The sequence below is a fragment of the Benincasa hispida genome, chromosome 8, assembly GCF_027475165.1.
Source record: "Benincasa hispida cultivar pf3 chromosome 8, pf3_genome.v1.1, whole genome shotgun sequence".
NCBI classification, from domain to species: Eukaryota; Viridiplantae; Streptophyta; class Magnoliopsida; order Cucurbitales; family Cucurbitaceae; genus Benincasa; species Benincasa hispida.
Genome location: NC_143485.1, coordinates 33,448,841 through 33,463,884, shown reverse-complemented (window position 1 = coordinate 33,463,884; position 15,044 = coordinate 33,448,841).

The window sequence follows — 15,044 nt, the reverse complement described above, 5'->3', positions numbered from 1 at the left end:
AAACTCGAATTTCATGACATTTAAAAATGTTAGATTTAAAATTCGTAACAGTTATTTTCAATCATCGTATCGTTGGTAAAGGTATGAGCATCAATGACAGTTTCTGAAAAATGCCATAATTAGTATTCTCATGATAATATATAACTATCCATAATGAATAATTCTTGACAATCATAAATTATCATTATCAAAATATTATGATAGATTATTATTGTCATCAATAACTCAAAAATGGATATTTTATGTAGTGTTATGGGTAGTGCTGACAATTATAAAATGTCAAAGAAGAATATATAGGGACACTTTTTTTCTTGTCAAGAATATTTGAACCATAGCACTTTATTGTCAAGAATATTTGAATCATAACAAGTATTTTATGTCAATAAATATTCTATCACAATACATTTTCATTGTCACAGAATTTCATATTTATGACACTTTTATATTGTCGATAAAATACATGTTTTGATAGTTTGTTGGTTTCTTGAACTTTGTAATTACACACGTGATTTTCATCATCAACTAATATTATTTTAACACAGAATAGATACCAACATAAATAAGAACTTTAAAAGTAAGAATAAAGTTGATAATATTTTTTACAAAGAAACTAAATGTTAAAGAAGGTGAACCAAAACTTCAGCCCATTTTTAGCTCATTGTGTCTCCGACTCTTGTTCAAACAATAAAACAGAAAGAAGTTAATAAGTTGTTATAACGGTTTTTTTTTTTTTTTTTTTAGTTTTTCCAGCCATCTGTATATAATAACTGAATGTAAAAAGAGTATGTGGACATTTGTTATTCATTCTTCAAATACGCAAAAACTAGAAAATATAAAGTGAAAGGGAGTCGTGAAGAGAGGGCTTATCAGGAATTTTTATAATCTTGAAGCTTCTAAATTAAATCTTGAAGATCCTTTCAAAGTGGATGTAGGTGGCCTTAAACACCGAACCACTATACTTTTGTGTGTGTCTTCTTATTTTTTTGTTCTTCAGTCATGCATGCTTAAAGTCTCTGATTTTGAGTTAGAGATCTCCATTATTTTTACCTTCAAAATGAAGAGGAGAGAAAGGTGAGAAGAGAAAATCTTAACCCTAATTTTCATCCCTCTATCGAAACAAACTGAAATGCATAAGGAAGAGAAAGGTCTTACCACTTCGTTCTCATTCTGAGATATGTGGCACAACAGAGACCATACACGACAGCTACCCTTTCTTGTGTTTTTTTTGGGCTTGATTGAAAGACAGAGAGATTTTTGGGCCTGGGAATTCTGTTTAGTTGGGCATGAAAAGTTATCAACTGGTGTCAAAGCTATATGATAGCTTCTTGGTGTTCTTAGAACTTCATATCAGTTTCTTAAAATTCTTAAGGTAGCATAAGTTAGATTCTTGAAGTTCTTGGGATGGCTACTACTAAATTCAAATTTGAAAATGTTAAAGGAGCAGGAAACTTTGTGCTTCGGATGAAGAGAGTCAAAGCCCTTTTAAGTTCTCAAAGGGCCTTGAAAGCCATGGATGATCCAAAGACCCACCTGCTACTCTAAGTGCTGAAGATAGACAAAATATGGAATCAATTGCATGTGGAACATTGATCCTTGATAATTCAAATAGTGTTCTGAAATAAGTCATAAATGAAGACACTGAATATGAAGTTTGGGAGAAATTGAAGACTCTCTACGACAAAATTGATCTTCCAAATAAGTTGTACATTTGAGAAAGGCTCTTCTCCTTTAAAATGAATTACTCCAAGTCCTTGAATGAAAATCTAACTGAATTCAAAAGACTTACAAATGAAATTAATCAATCATGAGAGAAATTAGGAGCAGAAAGTTAGGCTGCTTTGTGGATTAATTCACTTCATGACACCTATAAGGAGGTGAGAATAACTTCGAAGTATGGAAGAAAGACTGTGACATTAGGCAGTGTCATTACAACTCTAGAGAGTAGAGAATTAGAGTTACAAAAAGAAAGAAAGAGTGCTGGTGGTGTTGAATCTCTATTCTCAAAAGGCAAGAATCAGTTTAACAAGAACTTTTCAACAAGAATCAGAAAGTGCATAGAAAGAAGCCAGTCTTGAAATGCTTTATTTGCCATAGGGAAGGGGATTTCATAAGGAATTGCCTTGAAAGAAAACATCAGAGAAGAGATGATAACAATAAAGGAACCCTAAGGTTCATAGAAATAAAAATTTACAGTACATAAATTATGCATCAAAACAAAAATTACAACATGCATTTAACAGAAGAATTTAGGGAAAAAGAAGTGCTTACTCTTGAAGAACAATTTCTTCATGGATTCTCTCAAACTAGTCACAAACTTTCACTAGAAGAAATTCGGGCTTTAATATCGGTTGGAAAAAGTGAAATCGGATGTATAATATCGGTTTAAAAAAATGGATCTTTAATGTCGGTTTTAAACCGACATTGAAGATGGACTTTAATGTCGGTTTAAAACCGACATTAAAGGTGTAATGTTTTTTTTCTTAATTTATTAAATAATATATCCCTAATTTATCGCGTCCTTCTCGATTATCATTCTTTGCCCAAACCCTATGTCATGCCGTCCCCCCCCCCCCTTTCTTCAGCATCGCCCAAACCCTATGTCGCGCCGAAGCAGAGAAAGTCCCTCGGGGCCACGAAAACGTCAACGCTTTGATCGACTACTTCCATCATCTAGGGCTCGACGTCCTCGATTTAGTTGCAATCTTCGCGCCCACACCACCGCCTGCCATACCTTCCAAGATAGGCTCTACAATTTCTATAGGACTCGAAAACCCGACCCGATTCTGAAACCTCTATTTCTGAATTTGCTTCGAAGGCAGTGTAAGAAAGCTATGGATCTGGTGTTTCTGGATGCGAAAACTCCAAAAATGATCGATACTGCTTATTTGAAGAATCTTCTGAAGAAATTAGGGCTTCTGGCCACGGATCAAGCGCTGTTTTCGGATGAGAGAACTATTTCGTTTGTGGATTTGATGGCGAATCAGCTGTTTTTTTTTCGATAGCCAATTTTCTGCGTCGATGGTGAAATTGGGGAATGTGGGAGTGCTTACAAGGAAAAATGAAGGAGAAATTAGAGTGAATTGCAATTTTGTTAATCCCATAAGAAGGAAGTAAGAATTTGCTTTCTGAATCTCCAACACAAATTATTACAAAAATGTTTGGTAATGTTTGTTATTATTATTATAAATATGTATGAATTTTGACTCTTTTGGGGGTGGGACTCCTAAAATAGTGTTGTTTAGTGATTAAAAACACTTTCAAACTAATGTTAAATTCACTTTTGTTGTCTCCATTGAAGGCCTTTGATTTTTGTGCTCTTTGTTTAATTGTTTATTTTAGGATCCTTTCCTGAGAATATCTAGAGTTGTTGAAACTGGAGGCTCAATTCCAATCTGTAAAACTGAAGTGGTTAAAGACAATTTTAATCCTATTTGGAGACCTTTATGCTTGAGCATGCAGAAGTTTGGAAACAAGGCAAGCATATGGCCTTCTGAATCTTATTCTCATTAATAATATTTTATAGCCTCCTTATTTTTTTTTCTAAAAAAATAATATTAATAATTTTTGGTTTTCTCTTTAAATACAGGATAATCCATTGGTCATTGAGTGCTTTGATTTCAATAGCAATGACAGTCATGAATTAGTTGGGTAACTATTTTATAAATTTATCAATGTCTAGTCTTTACTTTTCCATTATGGAAAAAAAATTATCAAAGTATACCTTAAACTAGAATGTGGGAAGTAATTTTATTATGAAGGGATCCATACTTACCAAGTAGAGAGGGACGGTAAACTCATAATGTTTGTAAAATCATAATCTTTATATTACTTGTAATTTGTGTTTTCAAGGCCTGAATTTTTGTACGCCTTTTAAATTATAATTCTATAGTAGAATTTGCGGATTATATGTAATAGATTTACAATCCATACATGAATAATATGTCATAGCCATAGCGTTCGATGATGTTGTGTCATGTTATACTTTTTTACCGAAAAAATGGATTTGGCAAGGGAACTTTAAAAAATGGATAAAAATTGATAAAATGGACAGATTCGGGCTTCAATGTCGATTAAGAATTTTAAAAAAAAAAAAAAGGCTTTAATGTCGGTTGTAATCGATATTAAAGATCTTTAATGTCGGTTGCAACCAACAGGCTTTAATCACTAAAGACCTTTAATGTCGGTTGCAACCGACATTGAAGGCTGTGTTATTGGTGTTGAAGCTCTTTAATGTCGGTTTAAAATCGACATTAAAGGCAACCAACATTAAAGGGTTTTAATAACACTATCTTCAATGTTGGTTGCAAACCGACATTAAAGCCCTTTCATGTCGGTTTAAAATCGACATTAAAGGCCGAATTTCTTCTAGTGTTTTTAGGAAACACGATCTCCAAAAAACAATACACCAAATCAAAAAGGCCACCACCATAGGAGTTACCTCTGTATTCTCAATAGGGCAAGAGAATACTCAATAGTGTGTAGGCTCTGAGCTTTTTGAGAGAGGGAGAGATATTTTTTTTATAGCGATGATTTTTTCATTCTATGTATCTAGTAGAAGAGATAAACAGAGATTTACTTCCTCCTACATAAGAGACTAGAGAGAAGAAGTTCATCCCCTAGTAACCCCAACTCCCCCTTTAAATTTGAAATTTTAAATTAAATTAATAATTTAATTTAATTGTTCATTGTAATGCGAGCCTATTATATTCTACATGGCAATCCAACAATATTTGTCTTCCACCTATGAATTCACTAAACTCAAACCTGAAATATAACAATAGCCAGAACAATACACTCTACCACAAAACTAAATACAAAGTTATCTGCAATGAAGCACACTTCCATAATAATTTATCCACAAACAAGAATTAATATTTCCAATCCATTTTATAAGTACTCATCAAATATGAAATAAACACACCAACCAACATTTGTATATTGATAACACACTTTCATAGAACAATAATTATAATTATCAACCACCTCTATCATAATCATTTCTCTCATTTAAAAATATCAATTATTACTTCCATGAATACTTACACTAAATACCCCATAAACAAAAAAAAAATTATATATAAATCTTCCAATAAACATATCATGGTTGGATAACAATTTATCTATCCACAGACCAATGATTAGTACTTCGGATTCATTCTAAACTTGCATATTTTACTCAAAACTTGTCAAGATTCATTCTAAGCTAGCATTTACATTCTATTGAGACAAAAAACAAGAAGTACATCCTTACACAAATCGGCCAACAAAACTTACCCATTGGGTTCGAATTATGTCAATCTTTCATTGGGTGTATACATTTTTTGTATTGAACTACAAAAAAAAAATTAAAAAAAATTTAAAAATAAACTCAACATAAGTTTACATCATTTATTAAATTAAGGCTAGTATATAAAAAATAAATAATTTACGTACGAGGCTAGTAATGGGAGTAGTAGGATTATGCACTATTTCGTTATATACTTTTGCACATAGTACCCGCATCTTACATAATCTAATTGACGGGGCACTACATATAAAGAAATCGAAAACAATTATTCTTATGTTCAAATGAATATAAATTGTTAAAAAATGAATGCAAATTTACCTTTATAGGTTTCCATTTTAGAGAAGACCGATGGTGTTGGAGATCGTGCTTCGCTTGCCATGTTTTCAATCTACTAAATAGTTTGAAAACATTAGTTAAACATAAATACTTCAATTAAGAGCTAAGAAAGTTCAATTACACTTACCTATTTATAACTCCATGAAAATCCTCTTGAACCTTACTTCAAATAGAGTCCAAAACATAAACACAATTTTCTTGTAGATTGATTACAATCAATATCCAATGATAACTATAATAAGCAACAGTTTTTAAATATTAGTAGCATATAATGCAAATTAAAAATAACTAAAGAACTTGTATTTACTTACCCCGTGTTATATGGAATAAGAACTAATTGGTCCAAATTAACCAATTCTAGTTGGTTGGCTAAATTTCTGGATCGAATATTTTGAAACTTCACATGTGACGATATTCTTGCTTGATCAATTATAAAAAACTTCTTCATAATATCACGACCACATTCATCCCAAAGATACCTAAAAAAATAAAAGTTATTATTTAAACATGAAACAAAATATACATGAGTGAATCTAGATGAGTAATACTTACGCAATGTATGTCAAAATACACATGCAACCTATTTCAACCATATTGCAATATTGGATTAGATCATCGTGGCCTAAATAAACAAATCTGTCTCTTCCAAATATATGTTACGGATCATGTTTATATCGTTCATGTTATCCATGGCATGTCCATTCAAGAGTTTGATGGTACCACTGCTGTCCGTATATTTGGAGGAATGGTTGAAGCTCTTAATTATTGAATGGTCCTACCAGAACCAAAGTTACAACAATTCAAAGTACGAAAAATAATAAATAACCAAACTCATATACTAAAAAGAGGCATACTTTTTTCTCGTCAACCATAATTACAAGTTCACAAGGCCATGTTATGAAATTGCCCATTGCTTGACTTAAGGAATCTTCTCCCATGACAATGTCAATCAATACTTTAACAGTTAAGCATGACACATCATCATCAAATGTTGTGGCTGCTGCAACAATATTATCTAGAGTTCTTATAGCCAAGTGGCGTGGTGTCCCCTTAACAAATTTAAAAGAACTAATGTCATGTATGGTTAAGCACAATATGATTAAAATTTAAAAGTCACAAAAATAAATTACCTTCAAATCTTCTTTAGGCATCTTCTCAGTATCTTCTTCTTCAGATGCACTAAATGTGACACTTCTAACAGATGATTTGGACTGATCAGATTGTCTGCTATGAGTTTTTTCTCTTGACACTTTACCATGTTGAACATTTTTTTTTTTTCATTAGAGTGTCCTTCGATTTTTTGGCTCATTGTGGACTTTGGTTTTACTAATTTGAAATATTGGGAATGGGAAACAAAATCACCCACTCCTCTAACACGTCTCCAATATTCATCTGTATCCAATGCTTTGGTCAACACATCTTCACCTTCATAGACTTTGGCCAATTTATCTTGTAAAGCATATTACAATTTTCATACAATATCTATATCATCACAAGTTTCAGACATTATATATAAGCCATCTTAAACTTTGCACAATATAAACTTACAATTAGATTGCCACATTCTCGAGTGGCTTCATCAAAGTATTCATTATTTTTTCCTTTTCATGCTTCTTTCCATAAAGTCCTCCGATAAGAAGGATCACTCGATATATTCTATATGAGCATACATATTTAATTAGCATAAACATATTAGAATAAAAGATTTAATTTAAGTCGAAAAACTTACTAATTCTTGGGTAAGATTCGCATAACCCTTACGAGAAATGTGATGATTATATACACATTTTGACATTCTTTCTTTTTGAAGATGACTGATTTCCTGTACAACAAATCTAGTTGAAGTTACCTATAAAAACAATGATAATATTGACATTTATTTAGAATGACTTACATCCCATTCTTCACTCAATCATTCATTAACAAATGATGTCCACTGATCTTGATCTATATGAGAATATTGTTGGGGAGGAAATTTTAAGACTGAGGGTTCATCTTTAAATGGAAGTATGAACTTTTGAGTAAATGTGGTCTTGAAATTCCAAAACTTCCTAGATGCAGACAAGAGTATATCATGTTTGGACTTAGAGTCCACATAGAACGAGATATGCACAATGAAAAAAGTGGTAAACAATAAACTAATAAACTACTATGCACATGAATTAAAGTTTTAGAAAACATATTGTTACACAATCAAAAAGTTTGTCTTTTAATGGTTTGGAACTCTTTTCCAAGAATTATACGTTATAGGTATTTGTTCGAACACAAACTCCTATATAACTTTGCATCTTCTTTGCACCAAATCCAACTGGTTGTCCATGTTCATTATAATCAATGGTCAACTGTTGCCCAGATGTTCTTATTTGTGCCAACTCAGACATAGTAGAGCCACGTGGAATACTTATTCCACTATTTTTTTGTGGGATCATATTTCTATCATCCTCGCTGCTACTTGCTGAATTTTCCATGTCAATCTGCAAAAAAAAAAAAAATAATAAAATAAACAAAAAAAAAACACTACTCACACAAAAAACATATAATCTTAATATTTAAATACATATAATCATAGTAAATGACATACCATGTTTAATACATTATTTATCAACCCATCTACCCTCACAATCATTTATAATGTATGTGGATGTTGTATCATCAATCTCAATACATGTATCAACATTGGACGTTCATTGCATGCTTCCATAACCACACTCTTGTAGCATATCTCCTATTTGATCTTCAAAAAAATCATCTTCAGTTGTTCTTTGTGGAGATGTTAAAATAATTGATCAACCCGAATTTGCGGGTTTTACATAGAAGACTTGTCTTGTTTGTGAGGCTAAAATAAATGAGTCTAATTTATGTCCAATACGTTGAGGTCCACAATAGTAAACCCAAACTCATCTGTTTTGACTCCATTTCTATTCTCAACCAATTACATTTGAATAAAATAAATGATAATCCATGATAGTCAAGCTCTCATATTTCTTGTATTACACCATAAAAGGTCATATCTGACATGAGCTTTTGTCCTTAGCACTAGAGACTTACATTGTGGTAGCCATTATACTAACTCCACTAATTTGAACCCTCCTAATATCATCGTGATTCTTTGTGTGATGGTAGTAACCATTGACCACGTAACAAGAATATTTTGCCACAGTTGGACAAAGTCCATTAGCTATCCATCTTAAAGAAGGCGATATGGAATTTTTTGGAATTTCGAGAGTTAATGCAACCTACAATATATTTTATAATAGTTCAGTAGTTAACATTTAATCATACATCAAATAGTAGGCCTCTAGAGATTATCCATGTAGACAACCACCAACTGAATGTATGATTATGCTCTTCTTTAAGCCACTTTCTACTTTTACTTTTACCATAATTGAGCTTAGACAAAATATCCATATGTTGCCTATTATAAATTGCAAAATTAGTAGATTATTGAATAATCAAGTAACCTAAAACTAGAATAAGATGGAGATCTACGTACTCGACGTAAGAAAGTACATCATTTACATTTTGAATGACATAAAGATAAGCTTAATCCATGTGAAACCCGGATTTCCATTATTCCTACTTAAGCAGGTGTTAAGGAAATTAACTAAGTAAAATTTAAATCCTATGTTGAAGTAAAGGAAATTTCTAGGTGTTGAACACATTTTCCTTGAGTAGTTTGAGTTAAGCTTTAATTGATGAAAAATTGACTAAGTGTTGGACTAGGCAGTGCTATGCATTGGCCATAAGATCTTGAAAAGATTACTTGGGCAAAGGGAGAATTTAAAGTGGAGTGACGAATGCCTTGGAGGATAGACCAACGCATTAGACTCAATGGATGCGTTGGAAGAAAGTTGAAGGGATGCGTTGGTGGTGGTATGTGCTAGTGAAGGAAGATGGTTGTGTGTGGTGCGTTGGAAGGGACCAATGCGTTGGAAGGGTTGTGTTGATACTTTGGAAGGGTTATTGGTGGATGGCATGCGGCTGAAGAAAGGGAGGCAGGCGATTGAAGGATGGCAGTCGAGGGTAAGGCATTGGGATGGCACGAGGGCTAGAGGGTGGCATACGTCGAGCAACCTCAGCCAAATGCCCAGCCATGCGTTGAGTAGCCTCGGCCAAACTACCCAGGCATGTGTCGATGTACCCAGCCCATGCGTCGAGCACAACCGAGCTTGCTGAGTGCCCATGCGTGTGCCAAGCGCCATGCGTCGAGCGCTTTTGAGCCTGTCGAGCGACCATGCCCATGCGTCGATGCCTATGCAGCGAGCACACCTATGTGGTCAAGCAAGCGAGCGACAACCAGCCTATGCAGCACGCCCATGCGTCGAACGGCCAGCCTATGCAGCATGCCCATGCGTTGATCGGCCAGTGCCTATGCTAAGCACCATGCACCCATGCCCAGCATGCCTTGCGGTGATACCTAATAAGCCATGCATCAAGGATGAGCGGCCATCCTATGCATTGGTGATGGCTAGCTCTTGCGATGGCTAAGTTGGATTGCGATGGTAGTGAATTGGCTTGCTATGCGTTGATTATAGGATATGCATTGAGTATGGACTATGCGTTGATGGCCTAATATGCGTTGAACATCCAAGGGTTTGTGGATGCACAAGAAGGATGAACTCATGGAGGATGTCATCCGAACATGTGGTTTGTTAGGAGGAATTCTTAAACCTTAAGCAAATTAGATGGAGGCATAAGAAGACATGTAAAGGATGGGGGCTATGTGTTGGTGAAAGGAGAATAAGACACTTTGGCTTATGCTGATGCAAGATTGCGTTGATGGTGTAAGGAAGAGACACTTGGTCATGGGGCCAAGTAGAAGGTGTCGGCCATGGAGCGATCTTGGACGCCTATAAATAGGGCCAAGGACTTCAGATGAGAACTCAAATTCTCTTCAAAGGACATAAAGAAGAGTGTGTGAGGACTAAGTGGGAGAAGACCATGCGTTGGTAGCAAGACCATGCGTTGGTCAAGAAGTTCCAAGAGGGGAGATGCTGTCGGGCAGAAAAGACAAGAAGTAACATCAAATTGGAATGAGAAGTTCTCCCAGAATACTCGTGCGTTTGGAGTGATTTCAAAGCCATCGGAAAACTAAAGGAGTCTAGTTTTCATGGTGTAGCTGCTGGAGAAGAAGCTCCAAGGAATCAGGCTGGAATCTGAGAAAATGTCAGAAGGGTCAGGCTGTCGGGTAAGCTAGGCCAGTATTGATGTTTTGAAGATTCTGGCTAAACCACGAAAATTTATGAGCTACGATTTTATGGTAAGATTCCTGAGACATTTTAGAGCATATGTGTAGAATAAAGGATCTCTAGATAAAGCCTATAACTATGAGTAATCGGAACTTTAAGTTGAATCTAGATTTTAGGGTTCAAAAGGGGGCCGGATGTGACAAAGGAACTTCTAGAGAAAAAGGTTCCTAAATGATCAAGGTAAGTGACTAAACTATTTAAAATGTTTTAAGAAACCACGTGCTAAAGAAAGATCTTTCATATAAAGACATGTTTTCTAAGATTTATTAAAGAAAATCATTGTATGACTAGTTTTACTTGAAACTCAATACCGAAGGACATTTGAGAAGGTATCTGAGTAGCTCGATACTGAAGGACATAGTTGAGAAGGTATCTGAACAAAAGTACCCAACTGTGGGGTAGTTCTTTTGATAAAAATAAGTTTTCTGGTCACTCACTAGGCTTTATAGCTCATGTTTTCCAAATGTTTTTCTTTTTCTTCCTAGGTAGCGAAAGGTGAGGAGTTCCAGGGTGCTGCTAAGGTCAAGGTCTGCCACATGCCACAGTTATACTTCCGGAGGGTTTTACAGTTGTCGTAAACTTTGTTGTTAAGTCTTGGATTTGTATAAACGTTATATTGTTGTAATAAAATGGGCCTACTTAATGAGTTGTAAGTTGAATTTGTTCATGGGTATCAGAGTTATTTACGCAAGAGTAATTAGGCAGTAAGTGTTAACCAAAGGGTTGATAGCTGCTATAATCACGCCCTTTCCTAGGCTTAAAGGGTGGTCTGTGGCAGGGTGTGACAACTTTGTATCAGAGCATAATTTTTTAGGACAATTGAAGGACTAGTTTATACCAGCATAGTATCAAGTATAAGTTCTTGGAAAGTTGAAGGGTTAGTTGATACTAGTTTGGTATCAAAGCATAAAGTTCTAGAAAACCTGAGGGTCGAGTTTAGTAAACCCAAAGGGAAGTGTGGTAGAGTAGAGGTTTAGAAGGAAACCTAAGAAATTAATCAAGGTAGACTAAGAGGAATGGAAAAAGTGGCATGACGTAGCAGGCAACCGGAGCTAGAACTCACAACGCTACTTGAAGATTTACCGAGGAAGGTAAGTGTGAATTTAAGTTATTCTCATTTAGTATTTGAGATAGAAATGATTATGTTGTAGATAGTTTGGTTCAACATCTAGCTTAGAGATGGCTAGGTGAGGTATCGTTGGAAAAACTAAGAAAGTTGATATCTGAGTAGCTAGTGGAAGTATGGTAATAGACAAGGTTATAAGAGGTTGCAACAGTAGTTATTGTGAAATCTTAAACCAGAGTTAGTTTGAGTAAATCTTAAGGACAAAATTTTCCTAAGAAGGAAGTAAAAGTGAAAGTCGGATTTCCATTATTCCTACTTAAGCAGGTGGTTAAGGAAATTAACTAAGTAAAAGTTAAATCCTATGTTGAAGTGAAGGAAATTTCTAGGTGTTGAATAGATTTTCTATGAGTAGTTTAAGTTAAGCTTTAATTGATGAAAAATTGACTAAGTATTGGACTAGGCAGTGCTATGCATTGGCCATAAGATCTTAGAAAGATTACTTGGGCAAAGGGAGAATTTAAAGTGGGAGTGACGAATGCCTTGGAGGATAGACCAACGAATTAGACTCAATGGATGCATTGGAAGAAAGTTGAAAGGATGCGTTGGTGAAGGAAGATGGTTGTGTGGGATGCGTTGGAAGGGACCAATGCATTGGAAGGGTTGTGTTGATACGTTTGAAGGGTTGTTGATGGATGGCATGCAGTTGAAGGAAGGAAAATGGAAGGATTCGTTGAAGGGTGGCAGGCGGTTGAAGGATGGCAGCAAAGGGTGAGGTATTGGGATGGCACAAGGGCTGGAGGGTGGCATGCGTCGAGCAACCTCAGCCAAATGCCCAGCCATGCGTCGAGCAGCCTTGGCCAAACGCCCAGCCATGTGTCGAGCAACCTCAGCCAAACTGCCCAGGCATGCATCGATGTACCCAGCCCATGCGTTGAGCACTATCGAGCCTGTCGAGCGCCCATACGTATGCCAAGCGCCATGCGTCGAGCGTTGTCGAGCCTGCCGAGCGGCCATGCCCATGCGTCGATGCTTATGCAGCAAGCACGCCCATGCGGCCGAGCAAGCAAGCAACGACCAGCCTATGCAGCACGCCTATGCGTCGATCAGCCAGTGCCTATGCCAAGCACCATGCGCCCGTGTCGAGCATGCTTTGCGGTGATACCTAGTGAGCTATGCGTCGAGGATGAGCGGCCATCCTATGCGTTGGTGATGGCTAGCTCTTACGATGGCTAAGTTGGATTGCAATGGTAGTGAATTGGCTTGCTATACGTTGATGATAGGATATGCATTGAGTATGGACTATGCATTGATGGCCTAATATGCGTTGAACATCCAAGGGTTTGTGGATGCATAAAAAGGATGAAATCATGGAGTATGTCATCCGGACATATGACTTGTTAGGAGGAATTCTTATACCTTAAGAAAATTAGGTGGAGGCATAAGAATACATGTAAAGGATGGGGGCTATGCATTGGTGAAAGGAGAAGAAGACACTTTGGCTTATACTGATGCAAGATTGCGTTGGTGGTGTAAGGAAGAGACACTTAGTCATGCAGCCAAGTAGGAGGTGTCGGCCATGGAGCAACCTTGGATGCCTATAAATAGTGCCAAGGACTTCAAATGAAAACTCAAATTCTCTTCAAAGGACATAAAGAAGAGTGTGTGAGGACTAAGTGGGAGAAGAACATGCGTTGGTCAAGAAGTTCCAAGAGGGGAGATGCTGTCGGGCAGAAAAGACAAGAAGTAACATCAAATTGGAATGAGGAGTTCTCCCATAATACTCGTGCGTTTGGAGTGATTCTAAAGCCATCTGAAAGTAAAAGAGTCTAGTTTTCATGGTGGGGCTGCCGAAGAAGAAGCTCTAAGGAATCGGGCTGGAATCGGAGAAAAAGACAGAAGGGTCAGGCTATTGGGTAAGCTGGGCCAGTATTGATATTTTGAAGATTCTGGCTAAACCACGAGGTGTTATGAGCTAATATTTTATGGTAAGAATCCTAGGACATTTTAGAGCATATGTGTAGAAAAAAGTATCTCTAGATAAGCTTATAACTATGAGTAATCTGAGCTTTAAATTGAATCTGGATTTTAGAGTTCAAAAGGGAGCCCGAGGTGACAAAGGAACTTCTAGAGAGAAAGGTTTCTAAACGATCAAGGTGGGTGACTAAACTATTAAACTCCCTAGCAAGGCCTCACTGAAATATTGGTTTACTCTTATAAAATAGCCCTAAAAGTGCCTTCTCGAATCAAATAGGCCAAAATCTGCTTGTAAAGACAACAGTCGCACCGTTGCAATGCTCTAGTGTAGCTTTGCAATGCTGACGGTAGTTTCAACATTACTAATCGTAGCATTACAATGTTGCCCTGTTTCCATGAGCTCTCTACCTTGCACCATCATGAGGCAGTGTTGCAACGTTTGTTCAATATTGCCCTCCCTCTGATTTCCAAATTTTCTTTCCTTGTTCCCCATTGATCAATGTCCTAGGTCAAAACTTTGACCTTCTTTGGAGTATTTTAGTCATTAATCTTCCAAAATTTCTTGTTCTCATCCAATTGCTCGATTTCCTACAATCAAACAAAAGTCATCAAAGATCGCAAATTAAGCATAAAACTAATAAATTCTAAGCAAAAAATGCACTTTTAAGATGTGTTTCACCCAGCCAAAGTTATCTCTTAAACATGATCTACCTATACGTTTCTACGTACATGTTTAAGCTACAGAAGATAACCTTGGATGTTAGTTTATTGGTTTGTGGGTTAATGCTAATAAATGTCGAATAACACATCTCATATTTAATTAAGTAAATAAAATATTTGTATAATATAATTAAAAACTACAGGAACCACAAAATTTAAGGCATCAACACCAGCAAATAGAAGATTCAAGCCATATGGTAGAGATGATGCAAAAGGAAGTAGAGACTTCAGAAGTGATGATCAAAGGAAGTCAAGGAAGCATGGGAGAAATCGAAGGCCTGCTAAGAGAAAACCTATTATACTAAGGTTCTTGTTGCTGCATATAAGGAAGCCATGATCTCTAAAACTAAGAAGGGAGAAAGGGTCCTAGACTCTAAATGTACCTATCATATGACTTCGAAAAGAATCTAGT